The 25,453-nt window shown below is 46.9% G+C and overlaps 1 pseudogene; it reads left to right on the plus strand.

Moving 5' to 3' along the window:
• The first annotated feature begins 21,204 nt into the window (after nucleotides 1-21,204).
• On the plus strand, nucleotides 21,205-21,563 carry LOC125519657 (peroxidase 1 pseudogene; annotated as a pseudogene).
• Nucleotides 21,564-25,453: the final 3,890 nt, after the last annotated feature.

A 25,453-nucleotide genomic window follows, 5' to 3' on the forward strand; every position in this document is an offset into this window, starting at 1 on the left:
TCGTGTCCCCTGCGTCCTGTTACCATCCGGGCTAGACGCACAGTTCGGGACCCCCTACCCGAGATCCGCCAGTTTTGACACCGACAGAAGGCCAAATGAAAAGAAAAGAGAAAGGACAAATAAATAAAGAAAATAAAGAAAATAAAAGGGACAATGCTTGTGCTTCAAAGTAGCACCATGATCTTCATGATAGAGAGTCTCTTATATTGTCACTTTCATATACCAGTGGGAATTTTTCATTATAGAACTTGGCCTGTATATTTCACCAATGGGCTTCCTCAAATGCCCTAGGTCTTCGTGAGCAGGCAAGTTGGATGCACACCCACTTAGTTTCTTTTGTTTAGCTTTCATACATTTATAGCTCTAGTGCATCCGTTGCATGGCAATCCCTACTCCTCGCATTGACATCAATTGATGGGCATCTCCATAGCCCATTGATTAGCCGCATCAATTTGAGACTTTCTCTTTTTTGTCTTCTCCACACAACCCCCATCATTATATTCTATTCCACCCATAGTGCTATGTCTATGGCTCACGCTCATGTATTGCATGAAACTTGAAAAAAGTTTGAGATTACAAAAGTATGAAACAATTGCTTGGCTTGTCATCGAGATTGCCAAACTATATGATTTTGTAGGCATAAGCTTTCTTTGGCCATGTTATTTTGAGAAGACATAATTGCTTAGTTAGTATGCTTGAAATATTATTATTTTTATGTCAATATTAAAATTTTGTCTTGAATCTTTCGGATTTGAATATTATGTTTTTATCATTTACCTACTCGAGGACGAGCAGGAATTAAGCTTGGGGATGCTTGATACGTCTCCAACATATCTATAATTTTTTATTGTTCCATGCTATTATATTATCTGTTTTGGATGTTTAATGGGCTTTACTATGCACTTTTATATTATTTTTGGGACTAATCTATTCACCGAAGGCCCAGTGCAAATTGCTATTTTTTTGCCTATTTCACTGTTTCGTAGAAAAGGAATATCAAACGGAATCCAAACGGAACGAAACCTTCGCGAGGATCTTTTTTGTAACAGATGCAATCCAGGAGACTTGGAGTGGACGTCAAGGAAGCAGCGAGGAAGCCACGAGGCAGGAGGGCGCGCCCATGGGGGCTAGGCATGCCCCCCACCCTCGTGGCCCCTCGCAGCTCCACCGGCCTACTTCTTTCGCCTATATATACTCTTATACCCTGAAACCTTCGAGGTGATCCACGAAACACCTTTCCACCGCCGCAACCTTCTGTACCCGCAAGATCCCATCTTGGGGCCTTTTCCAGCGCTCCGCCGGAGGGGGACTCGATCACGGAGGGCTTCTACATCAACACCATAGCCTCTCCGATGATGTGTGAGTAGTTTACCACAGACCTTCGGGTCCATAGTTAATAGCTAGATGGCTTCTTCTCTCTCTTTGTGGATCTCAATACAAAGTTCTCCTCAATCTTCTTGGAGATCTATTCAATGTAATTCTTTTTGCGGTGTGTTTGTCAAGATCCGATGAATTGTGGATTTATGATTAGGATAATATATGAACAATATTTGATTCTTCTATGAATTCTTATATGCATGATTTAATATCTTTGCAAGTCTCTTCGAATTATCATTTTGGTTTGGCCTACTAGATTGATCTTTCTTGCAATGGGAGAAGTGCTTAGCTTTGGGTTCAATATTGTGGTGTCCTTTCCTAGTGACAGCAGGGGCAGCAAGGGACGTATTGTATTTTTGACATTGAGGGTAAAAAGGGTTTATATTATATTAATTGAGTTTATCCCTCTACATCATGTCGTCTTGCCTAATGCGTTACTCTGTTCTTATGAACTTAATACTCTATGCATGCTGGATAGCGGTCGATGTGTGGAGTAATAGTAGTAGATGCAGAATCATTTCGGTCTACTTGTCATGGACGTGATGCCTATGTTTATGATCATGCCTAAATATTCTCATAACTATGCGCTTTTCTATCAATTGCTCGACAGTAATTTGTTCACCCACCATAATATTTGCTATATTGAAAGAAGCCACCAGAGAAACTTATGACCCCCGGGTCTATTTTACATCATATTAGTCTCCCGTCAACTAGCTATCTCTGTCGCTGTTTACTTTGCAATCTTTACTTTCCAATCTATACAATAAAAAAAACAAAAATATTTATCTTATTATCTTTATCAGATCTCACTTTTGCAAGTTGCCGTGAAGGGATTGACAACCCCTTTATCACATTGGTTGCAAGGTTCTTGATTGTTTGTGCAGGTACTAGGCGACTTGCATGTAGTCTCCTACTGGATTGATACATTGGTTCTCAAAAACTGAGGGAAATACTTACGCTACTTTGCTGCATCACTGTCGGTGTCAAAACTGGCGGATCTCGGGTAGGGGGTCCCGAACTGTGCGTCTAGGCCGGATGGTAATAGGAGGCAGGGGAGACGAAGTTTTACCCAGGTTCGGGCCCTCTCGATGGAGGTAAAACCCTACGCCCTGCTTGATTAATATTGATGGTATGGGTATTACAAAAGTTCATCTACCACGAGATCAGAGAGGCTAAACCCTAGAAGCTACCCTATGGTATGATTGTTGATGTGTATGTTGTCCTATGGACTAGAACCCTCCGGTTTATATAGACACCGGATAGGGTTAGGTTACATAGAGTCGGTTACAATGGTAGGAGATATGAACATCCGTATTGCCAAGCTTGCCTTCCATGCCAAGGAAAATCCCTTCCGGACACGGGACGGAGTCTTCAATCTTGTATCTTCATAGCCCAGGAGTCCGGCGGAAGGTATAGTTCGGCTATCCAAACACCCCCTAATCCAGGACTCCCTCAGTAGCCCCTGAACCAGGCTTCAATGACGACGAGTCCGGCGCGCAGATTGTCTTCGGCATTGCAAGGCGGGTTCCTCATCCAAGTACTTCATAGAAGATTTTGAACACAAAGATAGTGTCCGGCTCTACAAAATAAGTTTCCACATATTGCCCTAGAGAGAATAATAATAATAACACAAATCTAATCTGCTGACGTATTCTGTGGTGCGACACACCACGGCCAAGCCTTTATCCAAATCGTTTCATTATCCCACCTCAGCGTGTTATGCGAGGCAGTTTCCTTGGCACGTCTTGTCAAAACAGAGATCGTGTCCCTTTATTCCGGGATTCTCATCAATACGGGTGTGGGTAACCCAACCGCGCCATTGATTACGGCGCTTGGAGATAAGCGAGTTTTACCAGGCTGGTGGGGACACGTTGTTGCGTCCACCCATATAAGGGGATAAGGATCCACCTTTTCGCCCACGCCTTCTTCCTCCTTTGCCTATCCATTCTTGCGCACTCGAGCTCCAACGCCCAAGTCCGCACTACCACCTCAACCTTCTCCAGTCATGTCCGGAGCGGGAGGCAAGTGGATGGTCTCCTCCGTCACGGAGGGACACATAAAAAAGTTGAGGAAGGCCGGATATCTGGCCAGCGACATCGCGCACCGACTCCCCGAAAAGGGGCAGCTCATCCCCACTCCTAGGCCCCATGAGAGGGTGGTATTTCTCCCCCATTTCCTCCGCGGACTGGGCTTCCCTCTGCATCATTTGTCCGGGGGCTCATGTTCTACTACGGCCTGGATTTCCATGATTTGGCCCCGAACTTCGTCCTCAACATCTCGGCATTTATCGTCGTGTGCGAGGTGTTCCTCCGCATCCGCCCCCATTTCGGCCTATGGCTTAAGACTTTCAACGTCAAGCCAAAGGTGGTGCGCGGCAGCGAGGCGGAGTGCGGCGGCGGCATGGTTGGCAAGATGGCCAACGTCATGTGACCCGAGGGCTCCTTTGTGGAGACCCTAAAGGGGTGGCAATCAGGGTGGTTTTACATCACCGAGCCGCGCGATGCCGAATGGGACGCACCCCCTGAGTTCCGATCCAGCCCCCCCATGCGGCTCACCTCCTGGAAGGAGACATGCCTGTCTTGGGGTAAAAAAGGAGAGCTGACCGGACTCCAAACATGCATCCAAACCCTGGTGGACAAGAAGCTCAAGCTTGTCAACGTAGTCCAGGTTATGCTTGTCCGCCTGATCCTCCCGTGTCAACGACGGGCCTTCAACCTTTGGGAATTCGACCCGGCGCAGCATCAAACTCTTAACAGGCTCTTCGACACAACATACGAAGATGCCTGGAGGGTGCTTTTCAAGGGCGCCGAGGCTCCCGCATCCGCTGCCGAGGATTGCGGATTCAGTACTCAGCATCACGCTCATGCGGTAAGCTGTTTTTCTCCTTTTACAGGGTATCAGTTTTTCATAGTTTGATTATATGCGGGATCTGAGTTCCCTTATCTTGGATAGGATTGGGTGGTGCCGTCCGGATAGATCAACTGTTCGGCTCCTCTGCCCGAAGGCCCAGCGGACGTTCGCTTGGCGAAGCTGCTGGTTCCCGCGCCCTATGTGGTGCCGGAGAAGAAGGCCACGAAAAGGGCCACGGGTACTCAAAAGAGTGCCCGACGCGAGGAGGTGTCGGATTCGTCATCTGACGGTCCCGAAGCGCCTTCCTCTCGTGAAGACGAGGAGGAAGAAGAAGAGACCTCTCCCCCTCCAGCGGGAGGAGAGAAGAAAAGGAAGGCCTCCCTCTCCGAGGAGGCCAGAGGGTCCAAGAAGGGGAAAACCCTTACCCCGGACTGCTCCACCGACGCCAACGACGACGAAGAGGAGTGGCAGCCCAGGGCCAAGCCCCTGGCGAAATCGTAAGTGTCCGAATACCGAGGTAGTTTATAGTATTTGTTTTTCGCACAACTTTCCCTTATGTCGAATATGTTTATGTAGCCCACCCAAAGACCGGCTCGACGCATCGTCGAGCGGCTCACTGGACCCGTCGGAGGTGAACTCGCTTCCGACGGCTTCATCCCCCCGCCCGGCGGACGACACCGAAGTGTTGTCCCAACAGGTTCCAAGCCGGGAGGAGGTGGTCCTGGAGGCGCCGTAAGGCGACCTCCCGGACTACAGGAGTAAAGGGGATGAAACCCCCCAGGGCTCCAAGTCCGGCTTAAGGCCGGACACAGCTCCGGAATCTTCAAGGGTTCCAGAGTCCGGCGGGCGACCTCCTTCCAAGAGGAGCAAGCCTACCGTGCCGGTGACCTCCGTCCAACTGGAGGCGCCGGACAATATGTTGGAGGCGCTCCAAGGTGCCTCCATCGACGAGGGGCACTGCACTATTATGAGTGCGTTGATCCAGAAGGTTCAGTCCGCCAAAAGCGGACGGACTGAAGCTTGTACAAGCCTTTTAACAGGCTTTGAGGTAAGTAAAGAATGTTCACATAATGTTACCGCATAGACAGTAGCCCTTGATGCTCTGTTGGGTGTTCGGGAAGAAAAGCCGAATAGAGGATCAAAGAATTCGCAGGAGTCTAACAAAAGGACTCAATATGCATATGCAAGCTTCTCTGCTAGCGTCCGCCGCAGTGACTGCGGAAGTGGACGTGCTGAAGCAGAGTCTCGAGAAGTCCGAGAAAGAGCTCGGGCGTGCCAAGAAGCAGCTCGAGAAGAAGGAAGGTAAAAAATACCCTGTTTGAATATGTATATAAAAAAGGTGCAATTGCAAAAAATGACAGGATTGACATGGCTATTGCAGGGGCCACGTCTGAGGTGGCGACCCTTAAGCAAGCGCTGCTCGAGGCCGAGAAGAGTGCGTCCGTGGAGCGCACCGAGTGGGGGAGGTATGAGGCAGAGGTTGGCAAGGTGCGGCAAGAGCTCCAGGTTATCATGAAGAAACATGAGAGTTTGGAGCTTGACTCGAAGACGCGAGCGTCCGAGCTCGCGGCAGCTATAGAAAATGCCAAGTCTGCCAAGGTCGAGTCCCAGAAGACCCTCTAGGAGTTCGATGAGGTGAAGAAGATTGCGGTAGGTAAGGCATTATTTATGCAAAGCAAACGCATAAACGTGAGTTACCTGTTACTTACCCAAATCCGGAGCTCTCCAGGAGCGTTCGCAGATCTTCCCCGGAGTGTATCTGATGCCGCCGTATTCTATCGAGCCGAGGAGGGCAGCCCAACGGAGAAGGTGTTCTGGTCGCAGTACGCTGAGGCCGGACACCCCGTGCCCCTGAGCGACCAGCTGAAGCAACTGGTCGAGCTCCACAAGGCGGCCGAACAGGCCATGAAGGGCCTCCTAGTTCGGCTGTGGCCTGGAGAGGCTCTGCCTGGGAGCTATTTCGGGCTGGTGCGGCGGCTGGTGGAGGCCTGTCCGAGGCTTGAATACATCAAGCGCTCCGTCTAAATTGAAGGTGCCCGTAGGGCCCTCGTCCGTGCTAAGGTGCACTGGGGCAAGCTGGATGCGGAGAAGCTTGTGAAGGACGGGCCACCGCCGGGGAAGAAGCATCGCAAGCCCGAGAATTATTATAAGGATGTTCTGAAGGGTGCCCGCCTTGTTGCGGATGAATGTACCAAGGATGTATTTTTTGAGTAAAACCCGCTCGTGTTATCCTGTGCGCTGGAAACTCGTTCATATGCACTAAGCAATGCTGCTTGAACTTAAAATATTACCTTCTGTGCGGCTGTTTATCAATACTGAGAGATGGCAAGTCGTCGGCTTCTGCCCCCATGATGCTAGTGCTGGGGTGTTCGGGGATAAACCTGGGCGCTCTTTTTCCCATATTTGGGTCCTTCGAGGGAGGCGCTCAACCCAACGAACGAGGCAATCGGACTATAATGCGTGAACACTCTCACTTAGCCATAGAATTCTATAATTTTAAATTTCGGCGAAGCCCCTAGTATTCGGAAGACCGATTTCAGGGGGCTATCCACGCCTTGGCCGGACAGAGCCGACTCCTCGCCCAAAGCGGCATAAGTCTTTAGGGACTCAAAAGAACCTCTCGAACAGCGACCAGCTCTCGCTTCATCATGACTGTCAGTTTTAGCTTTCTCCACTGAGGTGCTCGGCCTAGCTCAACTAGGGCACAATCGCAGTGGTACTCCTAGTGCTACCTTAGCCGATATAGGGGAACGTAAGGCACCAAAACATAGGAGCCGGGCAAACCCAACTATTTGACCCAAGACATGATTCGGAGCCGATGCATATAATGCTATAAGTTCGGGGTGCCGCACTTGTTAAAGTGTTCGGAATTCTCACACCATGTTGAGGGGTACTGAAGCCCCTGGCGTATTTTGGCCGTACCAAAGTGTACGGGTGCAACATGTCATTAAGGAACATAGATATATATTAAAAAAAGGTAATGCAAAAAATAGACGAAAGCTATGCATTATTCATTAAAATAGCTGCGATCAAAGCAGAACGATACAAGTGATGTGATAAATGAAAAGTTGGACTATTTAACATGTCTGCTTCAGGGGCAAGCTGCGGGATAGTATGCGAAACGGGTATACTGCTCGTGATAGAGACCACTTGGGATTTCCGTAATGCGGCATGGCTTGTCTGCTTCCCTGGTCCATGCATCGTTTGTGCGGCAATTGAATTGCCGAAAAAGCCTTCCAAAGAGTAGAGTCCTGGAAGTAAGAGAAAAGTGTAAAAAAGGTCGGGAGCCCCTGGTGCGGTTTAAGCCATGTTTTGGGCGTGCCGTGATAGTGCCCCTCCCCCTATGCCCATGGTATTTCTAGGGCGTAGTTATGTACGCGAAGCACTGGCATCGCCTTTTTGCGGGGGGTGGGGTTGGGGCCGCATTGCTATGCCTGCTCGGAACGTGCCAGGCGGTCTTGTTGTATGTTACTCCGGGCGCGCTTGACTGTGTCCGGACATTTAATGGCCGGACTGGAGAACTGCCTGGAGAGGCTGCTTTGTGCTCCTCCGTTCGGAGGGAGCGTTCGGTGTTTCCATTGACCATAATTACTCCTCGAGGGCCTGGCATCTTGAGCTTAAGGTATGCGTAGTGCAGGACCGCATTGAACTTGGCGAATGCGGTTCGCGCGAGCAGTGCATGGTAGCCACTACGGAACGGGACTATGTCGAAGATTAACTCCTCGCTTCGGAAATTATCGGGGGATCCGAAGACCACTTCAAGTGTGACTGAGCCTGTACAACTGGCCTCTACACCTGGTATTACGCCTTTAAAGGTCGTTTTGGTGGGCTTAATCCTCGAGGGATCTATGCCCATTTTTCAAACTGTATCCTGGTAAAGCAGGTTCAGGCTACTGCCGCCGTCCATAAGGACTCTAGTAAGATGAAATACGTCAATAATTGGGTCGAGAACCAATGCAGTGAATCTGCCATGACGGATGCTAGTGGGATGGTCTCTTTGATCAAAGGTGATCGGGCAGGAGGACCATGGGTTGAACTTTGGGGCGTCTGGCTCTACCGCGTATACGTCCCTTAACGCGCGCTTCCGCTCCCTCTTGGGGACGTGGGTGGCGTATATCATGTTCACCGTCCGCACTTGTGGGGGAAAACCCTTCTGTCCATTGTTGTTCGGCGGCCGGGGCTCCTCGTCGTCATCGCTATGCAACCCCTTGTCTTCATTGTCGGCGCTTAATCTTCCTGCCTGCTTGAACACCCAACAGTCCCTGTTGGTGTGATTGGCCGGCTTTTCGGGGGTGCCATGTATTTGGCACAAGCGGTCGAGTATTCGGTCCAAGATGGACGGGCCCCTGGGATTCCTTTTGAATGATTTTTTCCGCTGACCGGATTTAGAGCCTCTGAATCCGGCATTAACTGCCGTATCCTTAGCATTGTCGCCGTTGATGCGACGCTTCTGTTGGTTGCGACGCGACCTGCCACTAATGTCCCTGGTGTCTGAACGACCAGGGTTCTTGGTCATATTGTTGCTACGAGCAAGCCAGCTGTCTTCTCCCGCGCAAAAGCGGGTCATGAGTGTCGTGAGTGCTGCCATAGATTTCAGCTTCTCCTGTCCTAGGTGCTGGGCAAGCCACTCGTCACGGATATTATGCTTGAAGGCTGCTAAGGCCTCTCCGTCCGGACAGTCGAGTATTTGATTTTTCTTTGTTAGAAACCGTGTCCAGAATTGCCTGGCCGATTCGTCTGGCTGCTGAATTACGTGGCTTAGGTCGTCAGCGTCTGGGGGTCGCACATAGGTGCCCTGGAAATTGTCGAGGAATACGGCTTCCAGGTCCTCCCAACAGCTGATTGACCCTGTTGGCAGGCTGTTAAGCCACTGCCGGGCTGGTCCTTTAAGCTTGAGTGGGAGGTATTTGATGGAGTGAAAATCATCGCCACGGGCTATGTGGATATGAAGGAGATAATCCTCGATCCATACTGCGGGGTCTGTTGAGCCATCATATGATTCGATGTTTACGGGTTTGAAACCCTCGGGGATTTGATGATCCATTATTTCATCTGTGAAGCACAACGGGTGTGCGGCGCCTCTGTACTGGGCGATATCATGACGTAGCTCCAATGAGCTTTGTCTACTGTGTTCGGCCCTGCCGAATTTGTGGCCGGCGTGACGGTTGTCGTCTTGAGCCGTGGGGTGCCTACGCGATCCGTAGATCGATCTTGTTTGCCTTGTCTTGTCCTCCAACATGTCTCGTAAGTCCGGCGCATATTCATGTGCCTTGGTACGGGGTGCGGCTTGGGTGGAGGGCCATGAGGCCTCTCTGTCGCGGCCACGAGGTGGCCTGTCGGCCGCATCGAGTGCTTCCTCCTCTAATCGGGGTAGCAACCTGCCATTCGGGTAGCACTTGGAGGGGCATTCGGGTTTATGATCTTCGGCCGTGAGGACTTCAGTTCATCTATCGACTAGCCGATCTTGATCAGCTTTAAGTTGTTGCTATTTTTTCTTGAGGCTTCTTGCCGTGGCCATAAGCCTACGTTGAAAATGCTCTTGTTCAACGGGATCCTCTGGTACGGCAAATTCGTCGTCGTCGAGGCTTGCCTCGTCTTCGGAGGGAGGCATATGATTATCGTCCTCGACCTCTCTGTCAGCCGCTCTCCCATGGGGGCTGGTTTCTCCATCCTCTTGTGCTAAATCTTGATCGGGGGGATGTTCTTCGGCGCTTTCCGGCGTATTATTATCTCCCGTGCTGGAATCACCGTTTTTGTGTTGGCGGGATTTTGAGCGGCGCCGCTGACGCCGACGCTTTTGCTGTTTCTTGGAGGGGTCATCCTCCACTGTCCCATCGCCCTCTCCCTCTTTTGGGGTGTCCACCATGTATATGTCATACGACGAGGTGGCTTTCCAGGGCCTAGTAGGCGCTAGTTCTTCATCATCTCCTTCATCCGCGTCCATACCGTCGATGTCTTCGGAGTCGAAGTCGAGCATGTCGGTTAAGTTGTCGACGGTGGCTACAAAGTGGGTGGTGGGTGGGTTTTGAATTTCTTCATCGTCCGTACCCCAACCTTGCTGACCATAGTCCGGCCAGGGCTCTCCCGACAAAGAGAGAGACTTCAGTGATTTCAGGATATCGCCGAAAGGCGAGTGCTGAAAGACGTCCGCGGCCGTGAACTCCATGATCGGCGCCCAATCGGATTCGCTCGGCAGGGGCGTGGAGGGTTTGGAGTCTGGAGAAGAATCCGGCTCCATGGAGTCACGAGTCTTGCAGAGTACGGGGCTGGTGTTCGGCTCAACCACCGTTGGGATCGCAGCCCCCGAGGCGGCGTCCAACCGCCCATCCTCGATCGGCGCGGTCGGCTCCGAACCAGGGGCCGGAGCCAATGCAGGTGCGGCCTCCAGGGCACTGTTCGGCAGTAGAGCTAGATCATGCTCGTCGTGACAGTGCGGCGTGCTCGGTAGTGGTTCGAATCCGTCGAAGATCAAGTCCCCGCGGATGTCGGCCGTGTAGTTTAAACTTCCGAATCTGACCTGACGGCCAGGGGCATAGCTTTCGATATGCTCTAGATGGCCAAGTGAATCGGCCCGCAGTGCGAAGCCGCCAAAGACGAAGATCTGTCCGGGGAGGAAGGTCTCACCCTGGACTGCATCGCCATTGATAATCGTAGGAGCCATCGGGCCTGATGGCGACAGCACAGAGGAACTCTCAATGAAAGCACCAATGTCGGTGTCAAAACTGGCGGATCTTCGGTAGGGGGTCCCGAACTGTGCGTCTAGGACAGATGGTAACAGGAGGCAGGGGACACGAATTTTTACTCAGGTTCGGGCCCTCTCGATGGAGGTAAAACCCTACGTCCTGCTTGATTAATATTGATGGTATGGTTATTACAATAGTTGATCTACCATGAGATCAAAGAGGCTAAACCCTAGAAGCTAGCCTATGGTATGATTGTTGATGTGTATGTTGTCCTACGGACTAGAACCCTCCGGTTTATATAGACACCGGATAGGGTTAGGGTTACATAGAGTCGGTTACAATGCTAGGAGATCTGAACATCCGTATCGCCAAGCTTGCCTTCCACGCCAAGGAAAATCCCTTTTGGACACGGGACGGAGTCTTCAATCTTGTATCTTCATAGCCCAGGAGTCCGGCGGAAGGTATAGTTCGGCTATCCGAACACCCCCTAATCCAGGACTCCCTCAATCACCCTTTCCTCTTCAAGGGAAAACCAACACATGCTCAAGAGGTAGCAGTAACTGAACCGCATAGGTCAGGAAGAGTTAGCAAACTTGCTGACTTGTACGAGAATCAAAAGTTTGTAACTTGGTAGATCCTCTAGGGTGTAAAACACATACAATATAAATGGATCTTCAAATGAAAAATGGACATGGATGGTAATCCTACTTACCTATATAGCAATACTAGGCGTGAAGGATTTTTTGCAAATCGAGGGAGTTGATCATGATGAGACCTTTTTACTAGTATACATGTTAAAGTCTGAGGTTATGATGGCAATTGTTGCATATTTTGGTTACAAGATATGGCAGATAGACATCAAAACGACTTTTCTAAATGGAAATCTTAAAGAGGATGTAACATGATGCAATTAGAAGGTTTTGTAGATCCTAAGGATGCTGGTAAGGTATGCAAGCTTCAAATATCAATTTATGGTTTGAAGCAAGTATTGAGGAGTTGGAATAAACATTTTAATGAAGTAGTTAAAGAGTTTGGCTTCATTAAGAATGATGAAGAAGCTTTTGTATACAAGAAGTTCAGTGGGAGCTCTATAGCATTTCTAATCTTATATGTGGATGAAATATTATTGATTGGAATGAAGTAAAGTTCCTAGCACAATAAAAGATTCATTGAGAAGTATGTTTTCGATGAGAGACTTAGGCAAAGAAACTTATATATTGGGCATTAAGATTGATTGAGATAGATTGAGACGTCTAATTGTGCTAAGACAAAGCACGCACATGGACAAGGTTTTAAAGAGGTTTAAAATGGAGAACACTATGAAAGGTTTTGTTCCAATGTCACCTGGCACAACACTTAGCAAGAATCATCTCCCAAGATAGTTGATGAGCGTGTGCAAATAAGTGGACTCCCATATGCCTCCACAATTAGTTCTATCATGTAGGCTATGATATGTACAAGACCAGATGTTTATTATGTGCTAAGTGTTAGTAGAAGGTTCCAAAGTGATCCAGGATTGGCTCATTGGGCAGCTATTAAAAATATTCTTAAGTATCTCAGAAGGATGAAGGACATTCTTCTTGCCTATGGAGGGTATGAATAGCTCATTGTAACTGGTTACACTAACAATAGCTTCATCACTGATATAGATGACTATAAATCTCAATCGCGCTATGTTTTCACTCTTAATGGTGGTGCAGTGGTTTGGAAAAGTTCCAAGCAGAGCATTGTTGCAGATTCTATGGTGGAAGCAGAATATATTGCGGCTTCAGAAGGTTTGAAGGAGGCAGTCTCGATCAAGAAGTTTGTTGAAGAGATTGGTGTGGTAATAACTGTGTTGAATCCAAAGGAGCTCTATTGTTATGATAGTGGTGTTGTTACCCAAGCAAAGGAACCAAGGTCCCACATGAAGACCAGGGTTGTCAAACACAGGTATCACATCATCCGACAGCATAGAAATGTTTTATGGAAGTACTCAAGATTCACAATGGTTTGAATATGTTAGACCTGATGATGAAGCCTCTATGATGACCAAAACATAAGTAACATCGAATAGCCATTGGTGTTAGAGATGCTATGTAACTAGATTATTCGCTCCAGGGCAAGTGGGAGTCTGTTGGAAATATGCCCTAGAGGCAATTATATTTGTATTATTTATTTCCACATTTCTAATTAAGAGTTTATATTCTATGCTATACTTTCTTTGATTCTTGAATATGCGATTCGGAGGAAACACATATGCACGTGTAGAATAATAAACAATAAAAATCTGATTCCTAGTCTTGCCCCTAGGACTAGTTCAAGTGTTATGTTATGATCATGTTTTCTTGGTCATAGGTATTTTGTTAAGAGTAGTGAGGATACCAAAACAACTTTGATAGTATGATGATAGAAGAATGATCATATTGAATTGATCCAACTTGATTGTTATTCTTTGAGATGTAATCTCACAAGTCTATTGATATAACAAGGAGAGGTAACGTATAGTTTAGTTCATCGGACCAAGGGAGTATCGTAGTCACTTCATACCAGACAATAAACTTTGGGGTTTCTCAAACATCTTCTGTAACATGGTGATCATAACGACAACTTTTAGGTTCATCGAAAAGTGTGACAAGGGGCTAGATAGCTCAAGAGTGGGATTTGCTCCTCCGACGATGGAGGGATATTCTTAGGCTCGTTCTTATGCTCGATGGATCGTTCGTGAATGGTTTACAGAACTTCATCAATGATCTACATCAACTCTTCTTATGATGCAACTCTAAGTTGGTAACAATCCAATCTAAAATTCCAATGCATCTTCATCGTGTTCCTGGATTGTGATGATAGGGCAATTTTTTAGTTTTCTACTATGTTTCCTAGCAGATAGTGGGGTGATGGTGTTCTCTTAGGGTTGGCGAGCGCGCGACTTGGCGAGCATGTCGGCGGAGATAGGTTGGCAACTGCATGATATTGCGAACTAGTGGACGTTCAATTCCAGTGGGGTGAACTTGTCTGTTCTGCATGTCGTTCGATGTCCCCACCTTGGTCTTCAACCCTATGCAAACACTTTGTTGTACCGCGAATGTTTGGAGCAAAAGTTTGGCATGCTCAAAATGCTCCTGGCCTGAATGATCGTCTAGGAGTTTGATGTCGTTCACTGCCCCATTGCAACCATAAGGTTTATGGTGGGGTGTGAAACATTGCGGAATTGGTGGGCGCAACTCCATGTATTGCTGCATTGCTCGGGCCTGGGCGACAAGTTTGGTCGCATCTTCAGATAACACACTATGTTCTGCCTACTCTGGACTAACCTGATGGAGGCTACGGTTGGGCCTTCTTTTCTAAGAGGCAACCGCGCTCTTGTTGCTGGTGCAAGTGCGGGTGCTACATCTTCTTACGACTAGCTTCTAGCTTTTTGGAGGCGTTGTTGGTATTCGGTATCGGTGTCATGCATGTTGCCAGTGCGCCCTCATCAAAAGCGTCATCTTTAGAGTTTGCGATGTTATCTACCATGTACAAGGTGGTTGCCTGGGGCACCCCGGCTCAGAGCAACCGGTTTACCTTACATTGCCAGCCCAGAGATCTAGTCTTCTGGCAACACACAACAACTTGGTACAAAAAAATCGCTTTATTGATGCTAGCAGAAACATAGGTTCGATATTACATCAGGTAGCGAGGCCCAGCGGCACAAACGGTGCAGCTGAACAGTACATACATTATTTAATGAACATGAAGGGGGCCTTGATCACAAAAACTACGCGGCAGTGGAACGACGATGACGCGGAACTCCATAGCACATGGACACCGATGTGGACACGGCCTATACATGGGAAGCACCCCGATCCAGTAGGACTTTCCTGAAATCTGGCATGACACGCCAGGTCAGTATATTGAATGTACTTGCAAGCTCACAACAAGTAAAAGCATAATGGAAAACAATAACATGATGATTAAGTAGGTTAAATGGAAGGCTATGCAGACTACTCATGAAGTGAACATGCTTGTGTACCGAGTCCCTCGGACTCTCTTACCAAATGGGTTACCTCATAACAACCATCAACAATACGGTGATCAGTCCCGGATCACAAACGAAACCAACTATTTGGTTCCCACAGCAACAACCATCTTCATGGTCTCAACCATGTCATCACATAACAAGTGCCAACCATATAACTTTACTATGCACGATTAACTTATTCATGTTGATCCATGGTGTGACTTACTTACGAGCTATGTCCATAACCGAGGATGTGGCTAACGATAGATTTAATATACACTTTGCAGAGGTTAGTACATTGTAGCCACACCACGGAACCCATGGCCTCCAACTCCCATTCGGGTGGACCAACGGCTTACGACAAAACCAACCCATTTCCATGACACTCTCTCGGCCACTCCGACATACTCCCCTCTGGGCTAAGTCATGGGTGGCCTCGATGCCAACCCGTGGCATCCAACGGCCACCGACATGATAAAAACATCAAAGGTCCCAAACGGGGACATGGTACCAAAACAACAACGGGCACACAAGGTTATGTCTGCTTACCGGGCCAGGGTACCACACGCCCATAACCTTCCTTTGTTGGAGGCACTGACAGAGGCATGACAACGGACCGAATAAGGGCCTTCCCATAAAGGCAAATGGGGTTGCATCGGGAAGCTCGATTCGGTGGCACCATGACTCGATCAACAATTATGTTCAAGTTGAATTATCATCAGGTTTAACTTGAAATAAAATAACTCGAGCCAAAGTATGCCATGAACATCCAACCATATGACATGCAACTATATTCACATACCAATGAGATGAAACGGATCAACCTCAAAGAATCATCATGCACTACTGATCATGTGAAGGTACTGGTTAAACTCCGTCATTTTTAGTTATGACTTTAGCATGGTGATAATATAAATATTAACCATCGTATGAAAATAATACCGAGCATTATCAACCATAGTCATATTATCAAAGTATCTCTACTACACTAAACTTGTCCATGCACTCAAGTACCACAACAAGCTAAACACTTCTATAATAACAAATGCAATAACTTAAGCAATATTATATAAATGATTTAATGCATGAAATAAAGCATATTCAAGTTGGAAAATCATAGTTATTGAAATGACACTATGGGAATATTTGTGGTGGCTTGCCTTAGCACAGAGGAGGGTCACACTCCTCCTGGTTCTCCTCAAGGCAAGATTCTCCCTCTGAAAATAATTAAAACAACAAAAGAAAATATCAAAAACAACTCTGAAATTCACCAGAAATTCTAGACAGTAAGGAAAAATCTCAAATTTTGTGTGCTGCTAGAGAATTCCAATGCAAAACATTTCAAAAAGAATCAACTCATTTGGACATATGGTTTAGGAGTTAGAGCTGGTCAAAGTTGTTGTTAGAATGAATTTAAATTTGAATAAAAGAAAAACTGGGGGGTGATGTCAGATACTTATTCAGAGAATACACCTCCACTCGTATCGCTTCGGGCGCAAGTGGAGAAGCTGACAGTGGGCCCTGCCTGTTGGGTTTTGAGGAGAGGAGGAGAGAAAGAGGGGACGACGGCGCTTCACCGGGGCTCTCTCCGGCGAGGAGGGGTCGGCCGGCGATTTGAGAGGGAGGGATGGGTAGAGGAGGCTCTGGCGCACCTGCCTATACCCGTAGCTTGGCGAGGGGTGGCTGGAGTAGCTCGGAAATGACATCTCCAATGGCGGCTGTAGACGGAGTTCACCGGAGATGAGGAAGACAGCGAAGGTGGGCGGTTCCAGGGGCTCCAACAGGGTCAGCTAGCACCAGTGGACCTCCAGGGATTCGCCGGAGAAGATGGAACTCCAGGGGCACTAGAGAGGTGGGGAGCAGCAGAGGGGATCGCCGGCGAGCTCGGGTCGTGGACGGCGTCCAGAGGCCTGCCCGGCCGGGTTGCGGCTTATCTGCTATGTTGCGGTGGTTGTATGAGTGGGTTGAGATGCTCGGAGAGGCCAGGGGGGAGCTCTATTTATAGGCAAAGGGGATGGGGGTCTCGGCTCCGCCGGAGGGCTCTGGAAGTGGCGCACAGTGACGAGGAGCACCAGAGGGAGGTGGAGAAGAGGTTAGGGTTCACGCGGCCACTATGGAAGCTCGAGGACGAGCATAGGGCGTGAGTGAGGACGGGGACACGGGCATGGGTGCACCATGCGCGTGGCCGCGACATGTCCGTGCTCGCTGCAGCAGCTTCAGCATCGGCGAGCTGCAGGGAGAGGTCAAGGGTGATGCATCGAAGCTGGTGGCGCGGTGCGGCAGTCGCAGGCGAGCACTGCGACAGGCACTCACTGAACAGGGGCTCAGGCACAGCGCAGAGCGCGCCGAATGCATGCCAGCGCCCGTGTCCACACGCGGTCACCACGTGAACTATGCCAACACGATGCCCAGGCGATGCCAGGCCTTGTCTAGTGTGTTGTCCATGCAATTTTTGGTCTATGAGAAGAGATGGCACACTGCCAGGCCGACCGGATTGAACAAGAGCTCAGCAACAAGTTTCTGGACAGAAACTTGGTGCACTGTGTTTGCAGGGGTTCTAGAAGGAGTTTAGGGCTAATCTCTTGGGGTTAAAGTTCTTAGGAAGGTAATGAAGCTCAAGAAAAATCAGCTTCATTGGATCAAGGAATAATACACTTACTTTGTAAAGTGCATTTTCAGGGTAGAATACAAATGATTTTCCCTTGCAAAATTTGGTCACATGACCATATGATATTTTTGCATAGGGTGATGAGGCACTGTATAAAGGATGTGTGAGAATTTTCTTAGATTTTTCTTAGAAAGAAACAAAGGGGTTGCTTTGGAAGGGAAGTGGAAATATTCCATTTTCAAGAGGACAATGAATATTTTCTTTATAAGATAAATATTCCAAAGCATTTTGATGATGAATGGGAGATCAAGAGAGGTTGTGAGAGGTGAGAGGGTCACTTGGGTGAAAATCAAAACAATGCCCAAGTGCAAGTCCAAATGAATTAACTTAAAAATCCAACTCAAAGAAAAGGCAGATGAAAAGTATGATGGCAAAAAGAAACCAGCAAAAACCAAGGTGTCACATTGACTCCCAAGGCCGGCAAGGTGTTGGTATCAATTCAGGGAAACTGCCATCGCTTTCCTCTTCCTTCGGCTTGTGCTCGTGGCAAAAGTCCATGGTGGCAATGTTGTGGGAGGCTGGTGGGCTTATGAAGATCAGCTCTGGCTCTTGCATCCGACAATGTGCTAGGTTGCAGAGATCGAGCTCATCACCGCTGTCGGCAATATATCTAGATTCTCGAAGAAGAGAAGCTAGACTGCCGCATAAGTGTCGATGGGATTAATCTAGCCACCGAGTTTGTGATTAAGTTCATTGCAACAAAGGTGAAGATATGGCTGTTGGCGAACGCGGTAATTTCAAAAAAATATCTACGATCACGCAAGATCTATCTATGTGATGCAGAGCAAAGATAGGGGAGAGTCTGTCCACGTACCCTCGTAGACCGAAAGCGGAAGCGTTAGTTAACGCGGTTGATGTAGTCGAACATCTTCGCGATCCAACCGATTCAAGTACCGAACGTACGGCACCTCCGCGTTCAGCACACATTTAGCTCGATGACGTACCTTGTACTCTTGATCCAGTTAAGGCCGAGGGAGAGTTTCCTCAGCGTGATGGCGTGGTGGTGGTGATGCTGAAGTTACCAGCGCAGGGCTTCACCTAAGCACTACGACGATACGACCGAGGTGTGTAACTTTGGAGGGGCCACCGCACACGGCAAAAAGATCAACTTATGTGTTCTATGGTGCCCCCTGTCCCCGTATATAAATGAGCAAGGGGGAGGCCTGCTGGCCCTCCTAGGGTGCGCCCCACAAGGGAGTCCTACTAGGACTACTAGTCCTAGTAGGATTCCACCAAGAGGGAGAGAGGGGGAAGGAAAGAGAGGGAGAGGGAAAGGGGGGAGTCGCCCCCCCCTTACCTAGTCCAATTCCGACCCAAAGGGGAAGGGGGAAAGCAGCCTGCCCTAGCCGCCCCTTTCTCTCTCCACCAAGGCCCATGTGGCCCATTAGTTCCCCCGGGGGGTTTCGGTAACCCTCTGGCACTCCGGTTTTATCCGAAACTTCTCTGGAACACTTCGAGTGTCCGAATATAGCCGTCCAATATATCAATATTTATGTCTTGACCATTTCGAAACTCCTCGTCATGTCTGTGATCTCATCCGGGACTCCGAACAAACTTCGGTTATCAAAACACATAACTCATAATACAAATAGTCATCGAACGTTAAGCGTGCAGAACCTACGGGTTCGAGAACTATGTAGACATGACCAAGACACATCCCCGGTCAATAACCAATAGAGGAACCTGGATGCTCATATTGGCTCCTACCTATTCTACGAAGATCTTTATCGGTCAAACCGCATAACAACATATGTTGTTCCCTTTATCATCGGTATGTTACTTGCCCGAGATTCGATCGTCGGTATCATCATACCTAGTTCAATCTCGTTACCGGCAAGTCTCTTTACTCGCTCCGTAATACTTCATCCCGTAACTAACTCATTAGTCACAATGCTTGCAAGGCATATAGTGATGAGCATTACCGAGAGGGCCCAGAGATACATCTCCAAAACACGGAGTGACAAATCGTAATCTCGATCTATGCCAACCCAAGAAACATCTTCGGAGACACCTGTAGAGCACCTTTATAATCACCCATTTACGTTGTGACGTTTGATAGCACACAAAGTGTTCTTTTGGTTTTTGGGAGTTGCATAATCTCATAGTCTGAGGAACTTGTATAAGTCATGAAGAAAGCAGTAGCAATGAAACTGTAACGATCATAATGCTAAGCTAACAGATGGGTCATGTCCATCACATCATTCTCCTACTGATGTGATCCCGTTCATCAAATGACAACACATGTCTATGGTTAGGAAACAAAACCATCTTTGATTAACGAGCTAGTCAAGTAGAGGCATACTAGGGACAATATGTTTTGTCTTTGTATTCACACATGTACTAAGTTTCTGGTTAATACAATTCTAGCATGAATAATAAACATTTATCATGAAATAAGGAAATAAATAATAACTTTATTATTGCCTCTAGGGCATATTTCCTTCAGCCTCCCACTTGCACTAGTGTCAATAATCTAGATTACATAGTATGATTCTAACACCCATGGAGCTTTGGTGTTGATCATGTTTTGCTCGTGGAAGAGGCTTAGTCAACGGGTCTGCAACATTCAGATCCGTATGTATCTTGCAAATCTCTATGTATCCCTCCGACACTTGATGACAGATGGAATTGAAGCGTCTCTTGATGTGCTTGATTCTCTTGTGAAATCTGGATTCCTTTGCCAAGGCAATTGCACCAGTATTGTCACAAAAGATTTTCAATCGACCCGATGCACTAGGTATGACACCTAATCGGATATGAAATCCTTCATCCAGACTCCTTCATTTACTGCTTCCGAAGCAGCAATGTACTCCGCTTCACACGTAGATCCCGCCATGACGCTTTGCTTGGAACTGCACCAACTGACAGCTCATCCATTCAATAAAAATACATATCTAGTTTCTGACTTAGAGTCATATGGATCAGTGTCAAAACTTGCATCGACGTAACCGTTTACGGTGAGCTCTTTTTCACCTCCATAAACGAGAATCATATACTTAGTCCTTTTCAGGTATTTCAAGATGTTCTTGACCGCTTTCCAGTGCTCCACTCCGGGATTACTTTGGTACCTCCCTGTTATGCTTATAGCAAGGCACACAGGTCTAGTGCACAACATTCCATACATGATAGAACCTACGGCTGAAGCATAGGGAATGACTTTCATTTTCTCTCTATCTTGTGCAGTGGTCGGGCATTGAGTCTGACTCAACTTCACACCTTGTAAGACAGGCAAGAACCCTTTCTTTGACTGGTCCATTTTGAACTTTTTCAAAACTTTATCAAGGTATGTGCTTTGTGAAAGTCCAATTAAGCGTATTGATCTATCTCTATAGATCTTGATGCCCAATATGTAAGCAGCTTCACCGAGGTCTTTCATGGAAAAAATCTTATTCGGGTATCGCTTTATGCTATCCAGAAATTCTATATTATTTCCAATCAACAATATGTCATCCACATATAATATTAGAAATGCTACAGAGCTCCCACTCACTTTCTTGTGAATACAGGCTTCTCCAAAAGTCAGTATAAAACCATATGCTTTGATCACACTATCAAAGCGTTTATTCCAACTCCGAGAGGCTTGCACCAGTCCATAAATGGATCGCTGGAGCTTCTCCTTCTCCGACTGACTCTACAACTTCACTAGCATGGAGAAGCCCAGCGACATCACCCCACGCTGGAGCCGCATTACATGATGCGGCTCAAGAGCAAGTGTGCCAGCCTCAATGAAAACACCACCCTTGTGGACATGGACCCCGGCAGCTTTAAGACCTTCGACACCGACTACTTCAAGTTAGTGAGCAAGCGGAGGGGCCTATTCCACTCCGACGGCGCCCTCCTCACCGACCCCTTCACCCGCGCCTACGTCCAGCACCATGCTACCGGCACCTTCAAGGACGAGTTCTTCGCCAACTTCGCCGCCTCCATGATCAAGATGGGCAACGCCAACCCGCTCACCGGAAGCCAAGGTGAGATCAGGAAGAAGTGCAGCATGGTCAACCATTAAACCACCAACGAAGTACAAGGCTGTTTTGATTTGTGACAATCTTTTTTCCTTGTAAATTATTGTAAGATTGTTATAGCTCCTTTCTCTCCCAAATCTTTTTCTTTCATTGATTTATTGTTTCATTACAACCATGTTAGTTCCTTGTACACACGACGAACACTTTGGTATTGCCACCTCCGACGTGTCGTCCATTGTCATCTGGAGATTATTCATGTCACTTTTACTAGTTTTGTCTTTGTTTTATTTTAGATTGTTACATAATGTTTTGTTGTGTTTTTTTGTTTTACCTCAGAGAATATCATAATGTTTCACATGTACAAGTAAAAAAGAAGAGTTATTGTCAGATTATCTTTATTTATTTATTTGGGGCAGGATGGATAGCAACCATCAAATTTTGTGGCATTGACTGTTGGCACTGACGTGCATTTGGTCTCTTCTTGTTAGAAAGTGTATCTTTATGTTTAGTTGTGTATCTGTGAAAACCAAGTGCACAAGCACGAAGAACGATAGATCCAAGGTACTCCCTCCATCTAGGTGTATAAGTCATCTAAGGTTGTGCATCGCGACCAAGGCGGAGGAAAAAATGAGATAACTTAGTATTTATTTGCTAATTAATAGCATTACATACAATGGACTGACCACTGTATGTCATGTTTGGTAGTCTCAAGCAACTGAAAGCATAGATGTCTTACATTTTTTATTGGTTGATTCTTTTATTTATGTCAAGAAATAAGAAATGATGTGGAAGTTAATGCACCATGCCTTAAGAATTTTTTTCAGAATTTTTTGAATAATTTTACTATTTTTTTGATTTCGCTGTTCATTAGGGTGCATTTGAGCTCATGTGTAGATACTTCGCGTCCGCTTTTCAAGGCGTTTATAGACCTAAGAATATCAGGCCTCCTTAATTTTTCCTCCTCCACAACACTACTAGGGAAAACCCTAGTAGTAGCGCTTCAAATATGCATAGCAGTAGCGCTGGGTCCAGCGCTACTGCTACCGCGCTACAGCTAAGTTGTAGCAGTAGCGCTGGTATGGGCAGCACTACTGGTAAGTATTCTTAGCAGTAGCACTTCCTGCAGCAGCGCTACTGCTAACTATCTGTAGCGCTTGTTTATCTGAAGCGCTGCTGCTAAGCCAGCGCTACTGCTAGGTGATTTACAGCGCTACTGCTAATGTTGCTGCTTTCACCGATCCCCACCCCTCTATGTATTTGTGCGGTATTTATACAGGCTCTATACAATAGTTTCATCAGATCATACTAAACATACACTATTCTCATCATATCATAGACATACAGTAGTCTCGTCGTACCATCATCATCATCATTCAACACAAATATCATCACATCTCGAAAATAGCGATACACAAATGCGATCATGTCATGTCTCGAATAAGTGCAATTGCATGGTCATGGCACACACACAAGTTTCATACTCTCTATCTAAACCATGATGTAGAAGAGAAGAGCGATCAGCATGAGCAAGAGCGCGACTATGTAGTACCGGCGGTCCCGCCCCTGCTCATGTTGGAGTGTCCACCTCAAGTAACTACTTTCTGCTTCGGCTCTGCGGTCGAACCCTCTGTGGCGAGCACCCGGGTACCTGTGCACCTAGGCTTGAGCGGCTGGCCAGTGGTCGTACACTCTTGGAACTCTCCCAGCGTACACGGCGTAGTAGCCTGATGTCTACTACACAACCATCTTCTTGTAGACATTGTTGGGCCTCCAAGTGCAGAGGTTTGTAGGACAGTAGCAAATTTCCCTCAAGTGGATGACCTAAGGTTTATCAATCCGTAGGAGGCGTAGGATGAAGATGGTCTCTCTTAAGCAACCCTGCAACCAAATAACAAAGAGTCTCTTGTGTCCCCAACACACCCAATACAATGGTAAATTGTATAGGTGCACTAGTTCGGCGAAGAGATGGTGAAACAAGTGGTATATGGATGGTAGATAAAGGTATTTATAATCTGAAATTATAAAAACAGCAAGGTAACTAATGATAAAAGTGAGAGTAAACGGTATTGCAATGATAGGAAATAAGGCCTAGGGTTCATACTTTCACTAGTGTAAGTTCCCTCAACAATCCTAACATAATTGGATCATAAAACTATCCCTCAACATGCAACAAAGAGTCACTCCAAAGTCACTAATAGCGGAGAACGAACGAAGAGATTATGGTAGGGTACGAAACCACCTGAAAGTTATTCTTTCCAATCAATCTGCTGGGCTATTCCTATAAGTGTCACAAATAGCCCTAGAGTTCGTACTAGAATAACACCTTAAGACACACATCAACCAAAACCCTAATGTCACCTAGATACTCCAATGTCACCTCAAGTATCCGTGGGAATGATTATACGATATGCGTCACACAATCTCAGATTCATCTATTCAACCATAACATAGAACCTCAAAGAGTTCCCCAAAGTTTCTACCGGAGAATCACGATGAAAACGTGTGCCAACCCCTATGCATAGGTTCATGGGTGGAACCCGCAAGTTGATCACAAAAACATACATTAAGTGAATCACGTGATATCCCATTGTCACCACAGATATCCACGGCAAGACATACATCAAGTGTTCTCAAATCTATAAAGACTCAATCCGATAAGATAACTTCAAAGAGGAAACTCAATTCATTACAAGAGAGTAGAGGGGGGAAGAAACATCATATGATCCAAATATAATAGCAAAGCTCGCGATACATCAAGATCGTGCCAAATCAAGAACACGAGAGAGAGAGAGATCAAACACATAGCTACTGGTACATACCCTCAGCCCCGAGGGAGAACTACTCCCTCCTCGTCATGGAGAGCACCGGGATGATGAAGATGGCCACCGGAGAAGGATTCCCCCTCTGGCAGGGTGCCGGAACGGGTCTAGATTGGTTTTCGGTGGCTATGGAGGCTTCTGGCGGCGGAACTCCCGATCTATTGTGCTCTCTGGAAGTTTTAGGATACGTGGGTATATATGGGTGAAAGGAGTACGTCGGTGGACCAAAGGGGTGGCCACGAGGCAGGGGCGCGCCCCAGGGGGTGGGCGCGCCCCTACCCTCGTGAGCTCCTCCTTCATCTTCTGACGTAGGGTCCAAGTCTATCCGGTAGGTTTCCTTCCAAAAATAACTTCTCCAGTTGATTTCATTCCGTTTCGACTCCGTTTGATATTCCTTTTCTTCGAAACACTGAAATAGGCAAAAAAACAGCAATTCTGTGCTTGGCCTCCGGTTAATAGGTTAGTCCCAAAAATAATATAAAAGTGGAAAATAAAGCCCAATATAGTCCAAAACAGTAGATAATATAGCATGGAGCAATCAAAAATTATAGATACGTTGGAGATGTATCAGGCATCCCCAAGCTTAATTCATGCTCGTCCTCGAGTAGGTAAATCATAAAAAGATAATTTTTGATGTGGAATGCTAGTTAGCATAATTTCAATGTAATTCTTCTTACTTGTGATATGAATATTCAGATCCGAAAGATTCAAGACAATAGTTCATATTGACATAAAAATAATAATACTTCAAGCATACTAACTAAGCAATTATGTCTTCTCAAAATATCATGGCCAAAGAAAGCTATCCCTACAAAATCATATAGTCTGGCTATGCTCTATCTTCACCACACAAAGTATTTAAATCATGCACAACCCCGATGACAAGCCAAGCAATTGTTTCATACTTATGATGTTCTCAAACTTTTTCAATCTTCACGCAATATATGAGCGTGAGCCATGGACATAACACTATAGGTGGAATAGAATGGTGGTTGTGGAGAAGACAAAAAAGGAGAAGATAGTCTCACATCAACTAGGCGTATCAATGGGCTATGGAGATGCCCACCAATAGATATCAATGTGAGTGAGTAGGGATTGCCATGCAACGGATGCAC

This window comes from Triticum urartu, chromosome 1A (genome assembly GCF_056163025.1).
Source record: "Triticum urartu cultivar PI428250 chromosome 1A, HENAU_Tu73, whole genome shotgun sequence".
Classification (NCBI taxonomy): Eukaryota; Viridiplantae; Streptophyta; class Magnoliopsida; order Poales; family Poaceae; genus Triticum; species Triticum urartu.